The sequence below is a fragment of the Triticum aestivum genome, chromosome 3A (assembly GCF_018294505.1).
Source record: "Triticum aestivum cultivar Chinese Spring chromosome 3A, IWGSC CS RefSeq v2.1, whole genome shotgun sequence".
NCBI lineage: Eukaryota > Viridiplantae > Streptophyta > Magnoliopsida > Poales > Poaceae > Triticum > Triticum aestivum.
The window spans coordinates 518,145,274-518,153,382 of NC_057800.1; positions in this window are offsets into that span (position 1 = coordinate 518,145,274).

The following is an 8,109-nucleotide window of genomic DNA, read 5'->3' on the forward strand; positions in this document are numbered from 1 at the left end:
CTAATTATGATTAATTAACTTAATTAATTCCTTAATTAATTAATTAATTTAATTATTATTATTTATTTAATTATTTTTATTATTTATCTATTTTTTTTAATTCCTAATTCCTTTTTTTAAATAAAACGTTTTGGGCCGTGGGGCCACCCGGTCAGTGACCCAGGGGGCATAACGGGCGCGCGGGCGTGCGGGCGCTGGCGCCCAGCCCGAACGGGCGCACACCCAGGGGCGGCCAGATCCGGCGCGGCACCGGGCGGGGACGCAGCACCAGGGGGGGGTCGCGGGCGGCCAAGCGCGTGCTCGCGCGGCGAGGCACGGGCGAGGCCAGGAGAGCGCGGGGGCGACCGGAGGCGAGGCCAGGGGGGCCAGCGTCGGCGGTGGCGGACAGCAAGGGCAGGGGCGGGAGCTCGTGACGCGGGGAGCAGGGGAGCGGCCAACGCGAGCGCGCGCGTCGCGCGGGACGCAGCCAGCGCGTGCGGTGAAGGGCAAAGCAGGGCTTGGTCCACGCGGGGCACGCCGGCCGAACGCAGCACGGGCGAGGCGAGCGCCGGCGAGAGGGGACGGGGAGAAGGAGGACCGGGGTCCTCACCGAGGGAGCGTAGGGCACGGGGCAGCGGTGGTCGAGGGGGGCGACGGGGACGAGCGCGGAGAGGAAGCGGGCCGGCGACAACGGGCGAAGGCGCAGGGGATGGGCGCCGCAGTCGAGGCGCGTCGGGGCGGCGCGGGACCTCCCCGATCCAGTCGAGTGGGGGCGCCTGGGAGGAGGCAGGGGGCGGCGTCCGACGGGGTGGAGGTCCGGCGGCGGCGGGCGTCGTCAGGGGGGCGGGGTGCTCCAGGCGGCGGCGATGGACGCTCGATCCCGATTGGATCGGGCGAGAGGGAGAGACGAGGGAGAATGTGGGGAATCGGGGGAGTGGGTAGTGGGGGATCTGGGGGTTAGGGTTTCGGGGCGTGGGGGTTATGGGGGTGGCCGACTGGGCCTGGGGTCGGCCCAGTTGGGCCAGGGTCCAGGGGGGGTTTCTCTTCCTTTTTTTTGTATTGTTTTCTGTTTTCTTTTTATTTATTTTCTTTTCTGTTTTTATTTATTTATAAACACTTAGGCATTTTATAAAATTGTGAACCTTACACCATAATTATCTTTGTAATATTTGGCAACCACCGAACATTTTTGTTTTAATTTTTGAAAACTTTTATTGTTTTCTTTTATTTAAATTTTGAATTTGTTTCGGTTCTGAACTATCGAGAGTTTATCACAGTAACCGTGGTGACGTGGCATCATTAGCGGGGAATCACTGTAGCTTAATTATCCGGGCGTCACAATTCTCCTCCACTACAAGAAATCTCGTCCCGAGATTTAGGATCGGTTATAAGGGGGAAGGGGTCTGGTTACGAAATTCTAACGATTCTTCTCGATCATAGTAGCTCTTCTCGAAGAGGTCGACCCATTACATTGATGTCTTCAGTCCTCTCCTTCAGGTCATCATGATGAAGTTTGTCGTCCTTTCTTCGGGGTTCCATCGTACTTACGAAAGGATAAAGGGTGGGTATTCCGAGAGAATGGACCTCTGCAGGTTTGACTATCTGGTCGATAACATCGGGGAGGGTGGCGGAAGTAACTCTCGAATTGAAACTTAAGAAAATATCAAGAGCAGAGTAAGGAGGTATCCTGGGAAGTTTCGAGCGGGCAGGCAATCGTTCGATGTCTGATATGTGGCGTGAAAGGGGTTCGAAGCCACGAGAATAAGTATTTGTCTGATACCAGATTGAAGGTGGCTCATGAATTACATACGAGGCCACGCGCGAGGAACAACCTTGGGTACAGGGGGGTACAGGAGAGTCAGGTTTCGATCCTGTGGAACTGTGGGTTATGGGCCCACCATGTGGATTAAAAGTAGGAAGGACAGTGACATCTTGCACGATCATGTAAGCAAGGCATGCCAGAGGATAGTCTGTCGGTTATGTCGGCAACAACATCGGTACCAAGGGCGAGGGACGAAGAGAACCATTTTCCTGCTCGTTGAACGAGGCGGGCCAATAGGCAAGGTTCTCGTCCATCGGTGGCTACCGAAATGTCATCAACAATAGTAACAGGGTCTTACTGACACGGTCGTACACCAAGGTGTTTACATAAGCAGAAGAATATTACTGCTTAGATCATATAGACCTCAAGAAAGGTTAAACCAAACAATGGAAAGGACATATGATTATCAGATTAATCAGGCGATGGAAAGGAAAAATGTGTCTTAGTCACATAATTCAGGGATATATCCTTCCCAAGGATAAGCAGAGCATGGTATCCGTGGCAGGATATCATGTAGAAAACCCTTTAGGTAAGGGGAGAGAAATTTCATGACACTACCCATACAAAGGTGTTTGGATAATTGATAAGGAAAATTTAGCATTTGCTTTAAATGTTCTTGTTGAAAATCGGAGTATCACAGACATGCTTCGAGATAGCATTGACATGGTCTTCAAGCAAAGGTCGGACTTGGATATACAAAGGATTCACCAGGAACAACTTATAGAATAAGCATTACAATTTCCTTATGGAAGAATGGAAAACCTTGCTGGAAAGGAAACTTTAACACTAGGTCCTCCGACCAGGTGTGCTAGGCATGACATCACCTTACCGATATATAAGGACCAATGTTATAACTCTTGGGAAAAATGTTCCAACCATCATATCTGACCGAGATTCAGATCCGATCGGTGTTAGGATACCTCAGACTCAGGATGCCTGAAAAAGGTGCAAAATAAATTGACGAGATGACCTTGTAAGATTCTCGGGAAATGCACTATGGGAATGAGTATCGACACAAGAGTTCATCATTTAAACCAAAGAGAGGTTGACGGGGTAGATGATGGAGTCAGCGACAATCCTCGAGATTTCCAAAAAGGTGGACTTCCACAACTATGTGAACAAGGAGATAACATTTGTCAGATCAAATGATATAATGATGTATGCTCGAGGAAAACATACACAATTAACATTGGTTGAAAGGTGCGCCCGAAATATGGGCTGGGTAGCACGATCAATGTTAGAATGGTGATTCGATAACCAATGGTCTAAGAATGAAATATCGACCATTAACTTCAAAGCAATAGGGCTGCTAGAAGTTTTGAATTCACGCATCATAGTTCATTTGTCGGTTTTCCGGTTAGAAACAACACGAGGACCAAGAGATGAATGTAGATGGCGGGATGTATAACTTGTAGCAAGAATTATTAAGAGGTGGTGATATTCCCACAACATTCTTGATATATAAGATGGTATTACTTCAAGGTAGGACATAAGACAAGCTGGGTAGCCAGGAACTCAAGGTACAGCCACAACACAAACAAGTTTGTGTTGGTAAGAAGGCAAGGAAATAGTCGATGACAACACAATTTACCAAGGGACAAGGATGGTATTTCCCATGAAGAATTCAATAGATATCTTCGAAGAGCATCAAAATGTTGATGTTGATCATGACACATTTGTCAAGAGAATTCATGAAGATGTAATCAATCAGCGACGACATCAAGTCAAAGGAATGATGAAGCAAGAGGTTATTGGAACCACAGTTACGACACGAACTCGAACTCAAGCTTGTTGTTTAAGGCGAAATGATATGACGATGAGGATCGACGTAAGGTTAGTTCATCGTCGAAAATTGTGCTCCGAGAAGAAGGGCCGGGTAGCACAGTTAAAATCATCACGATAAAGATATAGCCAAACAGGCTAGGAATGATGGGAAGGAATATTAAACTCATAAGCAACGAAAATTACTTAGGGTTATCGAACCGAAATGTGGAATCGGTGTTCTCGATTGACGACAACCCAGAACCCGAGAAAATTGGAATCAGTGAGAATTAATAGTTGATGAAGAACCCATAATAAGTTATGCAGTTCCATGATATTCTTGAGATACCAGAGCTTAATACTCAACAGTAGAGCAAAGTAAAGGTTGGACAGGTGCAATGATCTGCAGAAGACAAGTACTTCAACTTGTCCAAGAAACGGTATTAAAAAGGAGAACATGGCCGGAACCACGATTGCAAAAGGCCGAATCCCAGATATAAGAACTTATACCAAAGAGGGTTTAAGAGGAGCACCCATGATAAGATTAGCATCGTGTCCATGGGCATGAACGCAAGGTTCAAGGTCGACTCCCACTTCTCCAATACACAACTTCTCATTTACTACTCTAAGTTAAGAATGTTTAGAGTTTGAAAGTTTAACTTGCGGAATACCGGAACGTTATGACCCATGAAAACTCTTGGGTTCACACAAATTAAGGAAGGTATACGTTCAACCCATCGGGGCATCTTAGGCACGTATACCATCAACTTCAGGGGTAAATAACTCAAGCTCGGAGGTAGAGCATGGTTGACAAAGCAGAGGATACAATTTACCAAAGGCATTATGTATCCGAGGAAAGGCTCACAAGGTTATTGAATATGAAGGGCGTTGTCAGATAAATCCAACAAAGGATCTGGTGGTCCATAAGGGATCTGGTGTGAGCATCGGTACTCAACTAGAGGAAGAAGAATGCAAGGAGATCAAATTATAGAAACAACTAACTAACTCAATTGTCAAATGCAAAGAAATTATGATTTCCAAATCAAGGGATCAGAAGCAATGCTCTGATTAGGGATGGATAAGTTGAATAGCCTTAGGGTACAATCAACGACAATTGGATTGGTCGAGAACCAATTCTAGTTAAAAGAATGGCAGCTCAGCCGGAAAGGTAATTTATAAGGATCAATGATGATTGCGTGTATTCGCAAACATATTGAGTCAACAGACTCAAAATGATAATGACAAGGAATGTCATTAGGACTACGGGACTTATGGGATTAACCATAATGCAAGCAAGTAAGAATTTCAAGAGCCAAAGGCTCCAGAGGATTTTCGGAAGATCGAATATTATTTTGAAGACTTTTGTGAAACACCTGAACAACTGGGGATGAGCGGATACTCGGCAAGCGCGAGTAATTATTCGTAGGGGTATTCATGCAGCAAGGAACTGCAGGGCAGTAAGCGTAAAGAATTCTCGGAATATCGAAGAGTATTTTAGGACATCTTGTAATAACCAGAGCAACTGGGGATGACAATATGAACGATAGGTGTAAGTAGTTATCCAGAGGGATTTATCGATGGAAGTGAATTGCAAAAGCGATGGCACATAGTCTCGAGAGCACATCGTAGAGTATCTTCGGAATCTTCTGGTGCAGCAGATGATCATCAATAATAAGGGGCTCTCCGGGTGAAAATGATAACGAGATCCTAATGTTAGATTTAGTAAAATTCATTTAACCCGAATAGAAGAGATGTCAGAGTCCCAGAGTATAGGTCGAGGAATAAAAGATCCTACTACCACCCGATGGCGACGTGGGCCCGTAGGGCCACACAGCCATGTTAGTAAAAGTTTTTCAATGACTAGACTCGACTTCGGCCAAGGAGTTGAGAAGGGGGATTCCTACAGGCAGTCGGCTCTGATACCAACTTGTGACGCCCCCGATTCAATCGTACACTAATCATGCACGCAAATGTGTACGATCAAAATCAGGGACTCACGGGAAGATATCACAACACAACTCTACAAATAAAATAAGTCATACAAGCATCATAATACAAGCCAGGGGCCTCGAGGGCTCGAATACAAGTGCTCGATCATAGACGAGTCAGCGGAAGCAACAATATCTGAGTACAGACATAAGTTAAACAAGTTGCCTTAAGAAGGCTAGCACAAACTGGGATACAGATCGAAAGAGGCGCAGGCCTCCTGCCTGGGATCCTCCTAAACTACTCCCGGTCGTCATCAGCGGGCAGCACGTGGTAGTAGGCACCTCCAGTGTAGTAGGGGTCGTCGTCGACGGTGACGTCTGGCTCCTGGACTCCAGCATCTGGTTGCGACAACCAGAAAGAAAGGAAAGGGGAAAAAGGAGGGAGAAAGCAACCGTGAGTACTCATCCAAAGTACTCGCAAGCAAGGAACTACACTACATATGCATGGGTATATGTGTAAGGAGGCCATATCAGTGGACTGAACTGCAGAATGCCAGAATAAGAGGGGGATAGCTAATCCTGTCGAAGACTACGCTTCTGGCAGCCTCCGTCTTGCAGCATGTAGAAGAGAGTAGATTGAAGTCCCCCAAGTAGCGTCTCCAAGTAGCATCTCCAAGTAGCATCTCCAAGTAGCATCTCCAGTAGCATCGCAGTAGCATAATCCTACCCGGCGATCCTCCCCTCGTCGCCCTGTGGAAAAGTGATCACCGGGTTGTCTGTGGAACTTGGAAGGGTGTGTTTTATTAAGTATTCGGTTCTAGTTGTCATAAGGTCAAGGTACAACTCCAAGTCGTCCTGTTACCGAAGATCACGGCTATTCGAATAGATTAACTTCCCTGCAGGGGTGCACCACATAACCCAACACGCTTGATCCCATTTGGCCGGACACACTTTCCTGGGTCATGCCCGGCCGCGGAAGATCAACACGTCGCAGCCCCACCTAGGCAAAACAGAGAGGCCAGCACGCCGGTCTAAACCTAAGCGCACAGGGGTCTGGGCCCATCGCCCATAGCACACCTGCATGTTGCGAGGGCGGCCGAAAGCAGACCTAGCCTAGTGGCGTTCCAGTCCAATTCGGCGCGCGCCGCTCCGTCGCTGACGTCTGAAGTGCTTCGGCTGATACCACGACGTCGGGATACCCATAACTACTCCCACGTAGATGGTTAGTGCGTATAGGCTCGTAGCCGACTCAGATCAAATACCAAGATCTCGTTAAGCGTGTTAAGTATCCGCGAACGCCGAACAGGGCCAGGCCCACCTGTCTCCTAGGTGGTCTCAACCTGCCCTGCCGCTCCGCCACAAAGTAACAGTCGGGGCCGTCGGGAACCCAGGCCCACCTCTACCGGGATGGAGCCACATGTCCTTTCAGCCCCCAACTTCGAACAGTATAACAGGTAATGTAACAGTGTAAAGTATATAGTATATGCCCGTGATCACCTCCCGAAGTGATCACAGCCCAGTAGTATAGCATGGCAGACGGACAAGAGTGTAGGGCCACTGATGGAACACTAGCATCCTATACTAAGTATTTAGGATTGCGGGTAAGTTATCAATGACTGTAGCAGCAATGACAGGCTATGCATCAGAATAGGATTAACGGAAAGCAGTAACATGCTACGCTACTCTAATGCAAGCAGTATAGAGAAGAGTAGGCGATATCTGGTGATCAAGGGGGGGGGCTTGCCTGGTTGCTCTGGCAAGAGAGAGGGGTCGTCAACTCCGTAGTCGAACTGGTCAGCAGCAGCGTCGGTCTCGTAGTCTACCGGAGAGAAGAGGGGGAAGAAACAATGAATACGGAGCAAACAAAGCACCACAAAATATATCAAGGCAATACACGGTGTTCGGTGTGCCCTAACGCGGTAGTAGGTGATACCGGTGAAGGGGGGAAAACCCCCGGGAAAGTATTCCCGGTGTTTCGTGTTTTCGGGCAGAGGAGCCGGAGGGGGAAAGTTGCGGGTTCGATAGGTTAGGGGTGTGTGGCGGACGAACGGACCGCGTATCCGGATTCGTCATGTCGTTCTGAGCAACTTTCATGTAGAAAGTATTTTCATCCGAGTTACGGATTAAAAGATATGATTTTCTAAAGATTTAAATCATTTTCTGATTTTAATTAATTATTTAAATTAACATTATCCAGAATAGTGTTTGCTGACGTCAGCATGGCGTCAGCAGTCAACAGGGGTGTTGACTGGTCAATCTGACGTGTGGGACCCACTGGTCATAGACTGTTTAGGCTAATCACTGTTTAACTAATCTAACTACTGTTTAATTAAACTAATTAGTTAATTAGGTTAATCTAATTATGATTAATTAACTTAATTAATTCCTTAATTATTTAATTAATTTAATAATTATTATTTATTTAATTATTTTTATTTTTTATCTATATTTTTTTTAATTCCTAATTCCTTTTTTTAAATAAAACGTTTTGGGCCGTGGGGCCACCCGGTCAGTGACCCAGGGGGCATAACGGGCGCGCGGGCGTGCGGGCGCTGGCGCCCAGCCCGAACGGGCGCACACCCAGGGGCGGCCAGATCCGGCGCGGCACCGGGCGGGGAC